Raw genomic sequence first — 14,042 nt, 5'->3', positions numbered from 1 at the left:
CATAGAGGAAGACGTGCTGAGGCTCCTGAACCTCTCTCTACATACTGGTCAGGTGCCTTCCGCCTTCAAGGAAGCCCGTCTGATTCCTTTGTTGAAAAAACCGGGGGCAGACGCAAAATGTCTGAAAAACTTTAGACCAATCTCCCAGCTACCATTCTTGGCGAAGGTTCTGGAGCAGCATGTCCTCACCACCCTTTCAGCACATCTGGAAAAAACACGCTGTTAGAGCCGAATCAAGCAGGCTTCCGTGCGAATCACAGCACGGAGCTTGTTATGGTGTCAATCGTAGATGAGCTTAGGAACAGAGCAGACAAGAAAATCCCGGGGGCCCTGGTGCTGTTGGACCTCTCCGCGGCATTTGATACTGTGTGTCATGAACAACTATTGTCGCGGATGAGGGACTTTGGCATCCAGGGCATAGCATTGGCATGGTTCACATCCTTCCTTCAAGGGAGGACACAGAAAGTGCAATTAGGTGACATGCTTTCTACCGCAACTTCAATCACTTTTCGGAGTCCCACAAGGGTCTGCTCTGTCACCCCTATTGTTCAATATATACCTACAGCCTTTGATTCGAATGCTCAATCAAATGGACTGTCAGGTATATAACTACGCAGACGACACCCAGATTATCATCCAGTTGGAGGATAGCCAGAATGCTTTTACCAGACTGCAAAACATCCTGAGAAACACAGCTAACTGGATGTCCGGCAACTCCCTAAAAATCAACCCGGACAAAACCGAGGTGTTGCCGATTACCATCGCTGGCAACCCTTGGTGTGATCGTTTCTGGCCTGGGGAGTTGGGCACGCCTCCAGAACCGGCGGAGGTGGTTAAGAGCCTGGGCATCCAGGTGGACAGTAAGCTGTCCATGAAAAAGCAAGTTACAGCTGTGGTGGGCTGCTGTGTTGGCCTCCTTCGCCAACTCAGGAAAGTTTCCCCGCTGTTCTCTTTCTCCACTCTAAAGAGTGCGGTCTCTGCAATGATTTTAGCCAGGCTGGACTATGGCAATTCATTGTATATAGGACTTCCACAGGGCCTTCTCAACAGAATGCAGACGGTTATGAATGATGCTGCTAGGGTCATTTTTAAGAAACCAAGGAGTACCCAGGCATCCCCCCTCCTGCGGGAACTCCACTGGCTGCCAGTTAGGCAGAGACTAATGTTCAAAGGGCTCTGCATTGTACATAAAGCGCTTCATGGCAGGGCACCCACCTATTTGAAATCTCGCCTGTCCCTTTATAAACCAGGGAGGGTGCTTAGATCTGCTGATTCCATCTATCTGGTTCAGCCACGTTGTAGACTGACCACGGTGGGTGGGCGTGCTTTCTCACATACTTTGCCAGCTATGTGGAATAAACTACCGCTGGAACTCCGCAATGAAAAGAAACTAATGCCCTTTCGCAAGAAATTAAAAACTGTGCTTTTCCAGCAAGCGTGGGGTGGCCGCTAATTGTAATCTGATGCATCTTTTATTGTCTTGCTGATCCTAACAAAGCGCTTAGAGACCCCTGGGTTATAGTGCGCTATATAAGTCACAATAAATAAATAAATAAAATAAATACATCTGACACTATTTAGCCAAATGGAAAGGTGCAGGAATGAGTAAAGAGTCATGACTGAAAAACGGAGTATATGAAAATATTGAAAATATTTCAGATGTTCTTGGAGCTTTTCTTCTAGAAAGTCGATTAAATGGATTTTTAAGTGAACAGCAAAGTACTTTCCAACGCGAAAAGGACCACCATGATACAGTATTTGGCCTCAAGGAAAAGTAAGTCAATCTAAGATTAGCGTAGATTTGTGATTTGTCAGTATCTAAGGTTTTTTGTTTAAAACACAATCTTTTAGATTGTATTTTTTGTTTCCCGCTGTCATATGATGAGTAATTTGAACTCACTCTTTTAAGTGACATTCAATATATTCTGAGAACAGCAAAAATAAACTTTGTAACATGTTGTACAAGTTATTTTATACTTTGGATTGTGTAAATTAAATTGTATTCCATTCTCTGACATTTACTTTCCTTTTTCCATCCTCTTTCACCTCTTTTTACTCACTTATAATGTCTTTCTCTCACTCTCTGTAACCCCCGTTCCCTTACTCCACTTCTTTGACAACCCCTCATTCTCATTTCAACTGTGTGTATCCCGTCTCTCCCTTGCATACCTTTTCAGCTTTCAATCTCTCCGCTTTACTTCTCTTTTCCGTATTTTCCTCCTTTGCTCTTTTAGTAATTCCTGTTTACTCACTCAGCAGTATTGTCGCACTCTATCACTATAAATCACCCTCTCTCCCTCGCTTATCTTGGTTTGCTCCTTTCTTTTGACCTCTTCTCTCTATTTTTCGTTCACTACCTCTATGTCCTCAGTGCCTCACTCTCCTTGTGTTATGTTCACTTGTGTTTATCTACCTTCTATCATTTCTTTTACAACAACTTCACTGCTCCTCTGTCATCGTTCTTCATCCCATTTCTTTTACTCTGGTTCCATTACTATCCTTCATTTCCTTTCTTTCAATGTCCTTCTCTTTACTTTCATCACCAAATAATTTTTTCTCAGTACCACTGTTTTAGTCGTCTTCTCCTCTCTTTCCTTCTTTTTCCTCACTTACTCATTTCCTTTTCTCACTCATTGTACTCCACCTCACTCAGTTTTTCTCTTAGTGTGTCTGCCTTATAACTTCCTCAGTCCATTTCCTTCAATCGTTGTATATTATCCTGTCTCCCTTCATCCTTTCACTCTATGACTGTTCTTCACTTACTCTCAGTTATCTTCTATTCCTCATTCTTCTAAATGCATCCTTAATTAGACTGTTTTCTGTCTCAGTCATTATCTTTTTACTTACTTCTGTTTCCTGATTTAGTTTTGCTAACTCACATTGTTTTAGTATCTTTCTTACCTTCAGTTCATTTCTCTGTTCTTCTCTCTCTTTTTCTCAGTGAATCTATATGCCTTACTCTTTGTAATTTGCTCTCCTTCTATTTCTTTTTCCCTCTTTTTGTCCTTCTACCTTAGTTTATTTCCCTTTCTGTGTTCTTCACTCTAACTTTATTTCTAAATAGAGTGTTTTATGATTTTTAACCTCTTCATTTGTATCTTTTAATTTAAAATACATATTTTACTAATTATAACTTATTTTTTCTTCTCTCTTTCAAAGATACCAACTGTAGTAAAAAAAATTAAAGTTACATTTATTATATGGTAAGTATGACTAAAAAAATGTAGTTTGTTATCACCCTTTGCTTTAAGGTCACTAACATTTTCTCAATCTACCTCACTCCTGTGTTTTTACTCTGCTTCTCTCACTTATTCTTATTCTCCATGTTTACTCCCCTTTCCCTATTTACCCTCTCATATTCAACTTCTTTTGATCCCTATTCTTTACTTCACTTACCCTCTGTTCCCTTCCTTTGCTTGTTCACTCATTCTCTTTTTCTTAATTATTTACCTTACTCCTACACATATACCTCATCCCCCTCCCAACACATACACACACCTGTAACATACACCCCACACACACCCCACACACACACCTCATACACACAAAAAATCCTCCCACACACACTCCTCAAACACACACACACATTCCATACACACACATACATCGAACACATATACACCCCACACTCATACACTTCTCACACATATTTCACACACCCTCATCTCTACCCACACCAAAACACTCCACACAACCACACCCACAGACACACCTTACACACCCACACTCCGACCTACACCCACTGACTCCCTGTAAGTCACACACACTGCATTACTTATCTTTTTGTTGATGTTTTACTCAAGCCCATTCAGGTACTGTTTCCTTTACTCTCTTTGTCCTCTCTCTTTGTCACTCCCCATGTGTTATCCTAATTCAATATTTCTCCCTCTTTAGTTATGCACACTACTTTTTTCTCTCTCTCCCTCACCAGTGTTATTTAAATCTGGTTCCGTTATTACCTTTTATTTGTACATCATTTTTTCTCTTTCCTTTTACTCTTTACAGCCACTCACATTCTTCATGTGCCTCTGCTTTAGTATTCTTCTTCTCTCTTTCTTTGTTTCACAGCCTTATATTTTTTTCATTTTCTCTCTTACACTTTCTTATATCTTTTACACTGTTTTACTATGTATTACACAGTACCTCTGTGTTGCTCCCTCTTGCTGTCTGTCTCTTAACATTACTCTCTCTTTCTCTTTCTCTTATGCTCTCCTTCTCTTGTTTTTTTTTTCTTTTTTTTTTTGATTGCGCTAACGGGGCGCTTACCGGGAAGCGCACCGGGAAGCGAACCCATGAGAAAAATGAAGTCAAGAGTGCTAAAAATGTTAGTAATTTTTTTAAAATGTGAGGTGGTTCTGAAAAGAACTTTTTTATCTGTTTTTGTTGTTTTATATTTTTTTTATTATTTTTCTGACCATTTTTTTTTTGATTTTTTGAACACTTTTATAATTTTTTTGGTGTTTTTGTTGGGGGAACAACAAAAAAAGGAATTACAAATGGCTCAACAGGAGCAAAAAAAAAAAGATTTATTGCTTCTTCTTTTGGTTACATTGATGGTTTTCCACCGCATTGCTTATTAAGATCACGCTTAGTTCCCCATAGCACAGTGTCTTGCCACAGAAGACACATACAAATTTGAGACTGCCAACATTTTTTTGAACATTGGGCACCATTTACCGTCCTTCAGGTGCTGCATGTGATACTTTGGCAGAGGAGGTGCTGGGCTGTGGATTCTTCAGATTTTGCGCCATGGCACGAACCTCTGCTTGAGCAAGATTATTAGGATGTCACCTTTGCATGTGGCGCAACATAGTATAATTGCCGAATGAATATTTCTTCTTGGAATTGCCTCTGGAAAGAATATCTCCGCAAATAAGGCACTTAACCTTAGGGGCATTCACTTTCTTCTGCCCAGGAGGGTGGGAGAAGAAGTGCCAAATAAAATGCACTTTTATGTGACTCTGTCTTGGCTCTTCAGGCAAAAATTGCCTGGGTTGTTCCTCCTCCTCCTGTTCTTCCTCCTCATCCTCTTCTTGTTCAGGGACAAGGAACTGGGATGGTGGTCCTTCCTTTCTAGGTGGTTGTGGTGGTGGAGGGGGTCCACCAGCTGCAGCTACTAATGATGCCATTGTCAGAATCAGATACAGGTCTTCCTCTCTCAAAGTAGAAAGTCAGAGTGAGGAAAAAGGTGGGGGCTTTCATCATTTGAAAAAAAAAGTGTTCTGGACCAATGAAAAGTGTTATTTTCAAGTCACATGATCCAAGCTTTCATCATTTGGAAACCAAAACTGATCTGCACCAATGAAAAGTGTTATTTTCAGATCACATGACCTGACGCGCTTACGCTACGCGCCCCGGGGCGCGTCGCGTAAGCGCGTCATGACGTTGCGCGATCGTATGCGATCGCGTGGTTCCGGGTGCGCTTACGCAGTGCGTCATATGACGCATCACGCGACTACGCGAAACGTCATGATGTTGTTTTCGTTCGCGGGAATAGCGCTCTCGGGATGCTCCCCGGTACGCGCCCCGGGGCGCGCCGTAACATTGCGCTCACCCGTGCGTTCACCGGTATGCACCCCGGGAGCGCCCCAGGGCAAACAATAAAAAAAATTAAAAAATACATATTTACACAATATAGAATTCGTTATAAAAATTATTACTTTTCATACCTATAGAGATTTGCTATTAAAAAACCTATGAAATTCACTGAAAAAAACATAGGTTTCACACCAGTTATAGTTAGGAATTAGCATTTAAAAAACCTATTAAATTCACTGAAAAAACCATAGGTTTTACACCAGTTATAGTTAGCTGGAAATTTTACTCGCATAAAACCATTGAAATTCCCACGTTATAGTTAGTTGGACTCACTATAACTTGCGCGTGCAGTGCACTGCTGATGACGTCACATATTACATCACTCATGACATGGTCAGTGACATCACTCATGACATCACTGATGACACCATCCAGTGAATGTGTGTCTTTTTGAAAAATAAATATTAGTGAGAAATGTTTAAATATTTAAATATATGTATTATTGTTTCACACTGAGTGAATAAGTGGCTGCATGGGTTGGTGGGTAGCTACATGTGTAGGTATATGGGTTATTCTTACGCCTGCTGTGAGGCAGGTGCACGATTTTAACGCAACGGTGTCCTAAAAGTGACGCAGTGAAATCTCATAGATTTCACTGCGTCACTTCTACGACCCTTTCTTGCGTCAATACGCCCCCTTTGCATACATTACACCTGGCGGCGGTATAATGTGGCGCAGGGGTTTACAAAGTGACGCATCTACCTAGATGCGTCACTTTGTAAATATGACTTAACAAGGTGCATTTTTTACAGCACTGGTGCGTCACAAAAAGTGACGCACAGGTGGCGTAAAAGTGACGCATGGCCTCATAAATGAGGCCTTCAGTCTTCTACTCATACGTCATATTTAATGTATGATGCATTATGTTGCAAGGAGTTACAGATACGTCAGTATTTCTAACGTATCTGTAAGCGCAAAAGTGATGCATTGCTAGAGTGTGTCACAAAAGTGACGCAACTCCAGCAATGCATCCTTTCACATGGGGCCAGCCCCATGTGAAAGGGCCTACGTCAGTCTTACGCCTGCTGTGAGGCAGGCGCAAGATTTTGACGCAACGGTGTCCTAAAAGCGACGCAGTGAAATCTCATAGATTTCCCTGCGTCACTTGTACGATCCTTTCTTGCGTCAATACGCCCCCTTTGCATACATTACACCTGGCGCAGGTATAATGTGGCGGAGAGGTTTTCAAAGTGACGCATCTACCTAGATGTGTCACTTGGTAAATATGACTCAACAAGGTGCATTTTTTACACCACTGGTGCGTCCCAAAAAGGGACGCACCGGTGGCGTAAAAGTGACGCATGGCCTCATAAATGAGGCCTTCAGTCTTCTACTCATGCGTCATATTTAATGTATGACGCATTATGTCACAAGGAATTACAGATACGTCAGTATTTCTGACGTATCTGTAAGTGCAAAAGTGATGCATTGCTGGAGTGTGTCACAAAAGTGACGCAACTCTAGCAATGCATCCTTTCACATGAGGCCAGCCCCTTTTGTGAAAGGGCCTGCATCAGTCTTATGCCTGCTGTGAGGCAGGTGCAAGATTTTGACGCAACGGTGTCCTAAAAGTGACGCAGTGAAATCTCATAGATTTCACTGCGTCACTTCTACGACCCTTTCTTACGTCAATACGCCCCCTTTGCATACATTACACCTGGCGCAGGTATAATGTGGCACAGGGGTTTACAAAGTGACGCATCTACCTAGATGCATCACTTTGTAAATATGACTCAACAAGGTGCATTTTTTACACCACTGGTGCGTCACAAAAAGTGACGCACCGGCGGCGTAAAAGTGACGCATGGCCTCATAAATGAGGCCTTCAGTCTTCTACTCTTACTTTTTCTTTCACTTTCTGTGTTTCTTCACTGCCTTACTCACCTTGTCTCACACTCAATTGTCTTTATCCAGTCTGTATCTCCACTCTTTCCTAAACATCCAGCTCTTTTCTTACCCTTCCACACTACCGTTCTTTTACTACATCTTCTTCACTTATCCACATTCCCCATGTTCACTCTCCTTCTTCTCACTCTCCTTCCCCACACTCACCTTCCTTCAGTCCCCCTACTTCACTTCCCTTCCCGTCTCGTCCCTTTCTTTGCTTTCTCACTCATTTTCCTCTCCTCTCTCACTGCACTCCACTTCAGTTACTCTTTTTCATTTTTTTAAGAATACAGCTCTTTGATGAGAATTGGAGGTAGTTCTGAAAATAACTTTTTTTTTTCTTTTTTCCTTTTTTTTGAACAAAAACAGGGAATGGGAAACTGCTCAACAGGAGCAAAAAAAAAAAAATAATCAAAATTAGGACTGGCGACGGCAGCGGTGGTGGTCTAATGCTCGAACCATGAGCATAACACTTTGTTCCCCAAAACAAAGTAGCTGATCACATTTTCTGCATTTAATTACGGCTTCATTAAAAGCAGGCTGAATATTAGGGATCAGCTCTTCTGGTCGCCCCCTCACCGATGTAGTTGGTCCTCCGGTTGAAGTAGAGGCACCATACCTGGGAGCCTCTCGTGCCAGAGCCCTGACACTCTCCCGGGCATAGTTCTGGGGGTGCCTCCTCTCGACGTGGCGAATCATAGTGGAATTTCCAAATTAATATTTTCTGGAGGGGTCACCCCTTGACAGGACAGTGTGACAAATCCTGCACTCCACCTTTGGAGCATTTACTTTTTTTTTATCATCTGGAATGGAAAAAAACTTCCATATGAAGTGTTCTTTTACCCTGGGCTGAGGAACCTCTTCATCTATAAATCCCTCTGTGTCATCTTCGCTGCTGGATGCTCTGGCAGCCATGGTAATCCAAGAAAGATTCAAGAGCAAAAAGACAGGTCTTGCAGTCACAAAAGTGAAAGAAGAAGTGAAGGAAATGGGTGGGGATTTCATGCTTTGTAAAAAAAATGTTAGCAACCAATGAAAAGAGTTATTTTAAGGTCACATGACTTGACGCGCTTACGCTGCGCGCACCGGAGCGCTTCCGGGGGCGCTTACGCGGCGCTCTTTATGGAAATGCAAAATCATTTTCATTTCGTAAATCAAAAATACTGCTTTTATAAGTATGGTACTAAATGTCTTGCATTATTATTTACTTTTTATACATATTTTTTTTTTACGAAAGCAGAAATAGCACTCTCGGTGGGCTCTCGGGAGAGCTTACCGGTGCGCGCATCCTGAGCGCACCAGAAAAAAATGTAAAAAAAAAATATATTCATTGTAAAAATAATTAAAAACAATATATATATAATTAATTGTTGTAAAAAACAGCTAATAAAAAAATAATAATCGTAGGTTATAAAGTCGATATACAAAGGAAATAGCTTTTAAACAACTATGAAATTCACTGAAAAAACCATAGGTTTCAGAAACGTTATAGTTAGGAATTCGTTTTAAAAAACCTTTGAAATTCACTAAAATAACCATAGGTTTCACAATCGTTATAGTTAGGAATTAGCATTTAAAAAACCTTTCAAATTCACTGAAAAAACCATAGGTTTCACACTCGTTATAGTTAGGAATTAGCATTTAAAAAACCTTTGAAATTCACTGAAAAAACCATAGGTTTCACACCAGTTATAGTTAGCTGAACATTTTACTCATACAAAACCATTGAAATTCCCATGTTATAGTTAGTTGGACTCACTATAACTCGCGCGCCCGCAATCCACTGCTGATGATGTCACATATTACATCATTCATGACATGGTCAGTGACATCACTAATGACATCACTGATGACATCTCAAATGACATCACTGATGACATCTCAAATGACATCACTGATGACATTACTGATGACATCATCCAGTGTCTGTGTGTAAAGTAAAGTTTAAATATGTTTTACATATTGAAGAATGAGTGGATGTATAAGTGTCTGGATGAAGGATTTAGTAGGTGCGTGACTGACTGTATGAGTGAGTGATTAAATGTGTCTTACTGAATGTATGGCTTAGTGACTAAACTGTCTGAATGTGTGCATCATTATGTCTGTTGTGTAAGCTGCTGCATGTGCTGATCAGTAACTATATGAGTTATTGATCCGTTGCCCAAATATTTGTATGTGAGGCTGCGTGTGTGTGTGAGTGGCTAGGAGGTGTGTGACTCTGTGCATACATGTGTGAGCAGTTGAATCACTTGGTGTATGGGTTCAACAGTGCATGTGAAAACAACTGTATGGGCGGTTGACTGTGTGCATAGGTGTGTTGGTAAGTGAATGGATATCTCAGTGCTATATGTCCAAGTAAGTACATATGTAAAATACAGTGCATATGAGAGTTGGCATATATAAATGACTATACATGAGAGCCTGTGATTGCATAAGTGACTGCATGGATCAATGTGTACTTGTATCAGTGATTGTAAAAAAGAGTAAGTATGTGTTAGTCTATGTTTGAATAAGTAAGGTTTTGTGTGTATAACTGTATAGATGAGGAAATGGGAGTGTGATTGATTCTTTGTATGACTGACTAGGTGTGTGAGTATCTCCATGGATGAGTGCCAGTGTGTGAGTGTCTGTATAGGTGTATGAGTGCATATGATAGTGTTGTATTGAGGAGTGGTTGTATGTATGAGGGATTGTATGTGTGAATGAGTGAATGTGTGTGTAGACCTAGGAATCAGTGAGTGCGTATGCAGCTACTGGTATTGGTGTGTCAATGGTTTCAGCAATGGTAGTTTGTATTTAACACTGGGTGTATCAAAGGTTAGATTAGAGTGTGAGGAGGTGCATCGTATTATCACATGGATGATGTCATCAGTGATGTCATTTGAGATGTCATCAGTGATGTCATCAGTGATGTCATTTGAAATGTCATCAGTGATGTCATCAGTGATGTCACTGACCATGTCATGAATGATGTAATATGTGACATCATCAGCAGTGGATTGCGGGCGCGCGAGTTATAGTGAGTCCAACTAACTATAACGTGGGAATTTCAATGGTTTTGTATGAGTAAAATGTTCAGCTAACTATAACTGGTGTGAAACCTATGGTTTTTTCAGTGAATATAAGAGAGTAAGTATGTGTAAGTTTCCTTAGAAGTAAAGTGGTAGTGTGTGTATAGCTGTATAGCTGTATATGCTAATGAATGGATGTTCAATAGTTTATTTGCATGTGTGAGTATGTGTGTGAGTAACTTTTGGATGCCTGTCAGTGTGTAACAGGATGTATAGGTGTATCACTACATATGATGAGTAAGTATATGTATGAGTGACTATATAGAACTGTTGGTGAATGAGTGGATGTATATATAGATTTAATAGGTTTTTTAAATGCTAATTCCTAACTATAACTGGTGTGAAACCTATGTTTTTTTCAGTGAATATATATATATATATATATATATATATTCACTGAAAAAATCGTAGGTTTCACACCAGTTATAGTTAGGAATTAGCATTTAAAATATATATATATATATATTCACTGAAAAAATCGTAGGTTTCACACCAGTTATAGTTAGGAATTAGCATTTAAAAAACCTATTAAATCTATATATACATCCACTCATTCACCAACAGTTCTATATAGTCACTCATACATATACTTACTCATCATATGTAGTGATACACCTATACATCCTGTTACAAAATAAATATTTTTTTTTTGCCCTTCAGGGTCCTTCTAGGCCCCCCTCAGAAAACCTAGGGGGTCAGGGGGTGTCTACTCTGCCCCCTTTTAATTATTTCCCCCTTTCTTTTTCACCTCTTGTGTCTCGATGCTACCGAGACACAAGATGGCGGACTCTCCGGACTGTTTAGAATGTTGACAGACACCCGACAGCCAATCAGCTTTCCGCTCGCACACTCCCATAAAAGCCTCTCTGACTGCCTGCTGTGTCACTTAAAGATATGCCTGTGAACAAGGGGCAGACACGCTCTGAAACGCGTAAGGCGAAGGGAAATTAGTTCTGTGGAGGCGAAGCCGGTGCTGTCAATTACCTGTTTGCGTGTGCACCTTCAAAACGGAGGTTCTTTGGAAAAAAAATATATATATGTATATATATATGTGTGTGTGTGTCTGTGTGTCTGTGTGCGTGTTTATATCAATAACATACATTCTAATAAAAAAAACATTCTATTATAAATTAAAACATTAAACTATTTAAAAATCTTCAAACTTAAATTGCCCACTCCAGTGAGTGCAACAGTAGGGAAAGTGCTGGATAGCGGAGGGGTAAAAATTACTATTCCCATTCCAGTGAGTGCAACAGTAGGGAAAGTGTTGGATAGCGGAGGGGTAAACATTACTATTCCCACTCCAGTGAGTGCAACAGTAGGGAAAGTGTTGGATAGCGGATGGGTACAAATTTCTATTCCCACTCCAGTGAGTGCAACAGTAGGGAAAGTGTTGGGTCGCTGAGGGGTAAAAATTACTATTCTCACTCCAGTGAGTGCAACAGTAGGGAAAGTGTTGGATTTTAGAGGAGTAACAATTAATATCATCACTCCAGTCAGTTCAAAATTAAAAACAAACTACATTTTAACATCAATCAAAATATTTAAATAAATATATATATGTAGTTCCGAAGGACTACAGTTAACTTTGCCGGTTTTCTCCGCCGGCGCACACGCCACCTTCCATGGGTCGGAGAGGTCCAGAAGGAGTGATTTACTGTGGATATATATATATATATATATAAATATGTGAAAAAATTAAATAAAAAATATTATTTTAATTACATATAATAAATACCTACAAATGTTATATTAAAAATAATTTCCAAACAAATAAATATTTTTAATTTATAATTATTTAGAAACACAAATATTAATTAATATATACATTTGCTTTTATTATTTCCTACCCTATAACACCACACAATTCACAACACAAATCTGAATTTAAAAAAATGTACTTACTCAACTAACATAATTAATTACTAATTATATAAATATTATTAATTTTTTTTAAAACTCATAAACATGATCTAACTTCCCACTCTTTACCTCTATGATCCCTACAACCCACAACCCACAGTTAAAAGTAACTATAACAAATTCATTACAAAAGTAAAAATTATTTTCAATGAAAAAAATTATTAGTATTTAACAACAACAACAACAACAAACATTATTCGGCTTTAAAAATAAAACCATAAAAGTCAAACAGCCAACAATATTCCATCATTTCAATTTACAGTTGACAAAAATGAAAAAATCCAGATTATCAAAACACAGAATAAAAGTGCAAAATTTACAATGCAGATATTAATTACAGCTTATCCTAAGTCTAATGGCGACCTGCAAAAAATTTAGAGTGTACAAAATGGTATTGCTAGTGAGAATTTGTTAAAAAGATAAAAAGCTGGTCTCACCCTCCTAAAACCCAATTTTTTAAAAATGGGAATAGTAAACAACTTTCTGGGTATAATATAAAAAGTACAAAACATTTAGAAGTGCAACATGTCCTGAGGAGACTCTCCGTCGCAGCCACAGGGTATGAGCACTGACCTTTATGGGAACCTTGGGGGTGTGCTGGTAAGTAGTGCAAGAGGTCGAGCCGAAACCTTGTCAGTAAAAAACGGTCTTGAATACTTTTGAGCCCTAGGTGATAAGTTTCAGTAGTAGGCACAGTTTTCAGTGCGGCATACTTTCACTCACTAGGTTTACACAGCTCATTACCCTCTCTATCACAATGACGTGTTCTTAAACAAGCCTCCTTGGCCCAAACAAGGTCCCTTTTTTTAATTCCCTCAGGGTTCATATAAATACCTGCTCTTCCTAGCCTGGCGAGTCAACTCTTATATACTGGAGCCAACGAATATGAGAGGTGTGATCAAGAGAATCTTGAACCACAGGGCCAAAGAGGGAAGGCCAGATCATCAGCAAGAAAAGACATCCCCAATTCATCATGGACAACATAGGTGGCATACGTTGCGGGACAGAGAGAACTCTTCGCAAGAATATGATCTCAGTGCTCTGCACAGCCCCAAGATTGGTGTGACCCCATAGCTCACTCCCGTATCTAACCTTTGAGATGCATTTTGCCTGGTAAATTTTCAGGACGGCCCCTATTCGTTTCACTCCCACTCTACTGGTGAAGTTAAAAACGGCTGCAGAGGCTTTCACTAGGTCCCCTTCTTGCGGTTAAGCAAGGGGCGTCAACTCAAGGAGTCGTCGCACAGTATTCCCAAATAGGAAAAAACATTTACCTTTGGTATTGATGAACATCCTAGTTTAAAAGTGGGCTGCTTTGCCTTAGCCTTGCTGGGTCCCACCTTCATAATGTATGATTTAGAATGATTCACCAACAAGTCCAATTCCTCCATGAATGAGGCAAAATAGTTGAGAAGAAGTAAGCCCCTTACAGTCCTCGCCAGGAGGACTGCGTCATCTGCATAAAGGAGGACCGGAAGGCTACGCTTGTCTACCTGGGGGGGTGTCTGCTTCAGTTGCTAAAGGGCCTTCTCTAGGGAATTGATGTATAAATTAAAAAGGAAG

Source organism: Lissotriton helveticus, chromosome 11 (assembly GCF_964261635.1).
Source record: "Lissotriton helveticus chromosome 11, aLisHel1.1, whole genome shotgun sequence".
Classification (NCBI taxonomy): domain Eukaryota; kingdom Metazoa; phylum Chordata; class Amphibia; order Caudata; family Salamandridae; genus Lissotriton; species Lissotriton helveticus.
The sequence above is the reverse complement of the archived record's forward strand: the minus strand, read 5'-3'. Positions refer to the sequence as shown.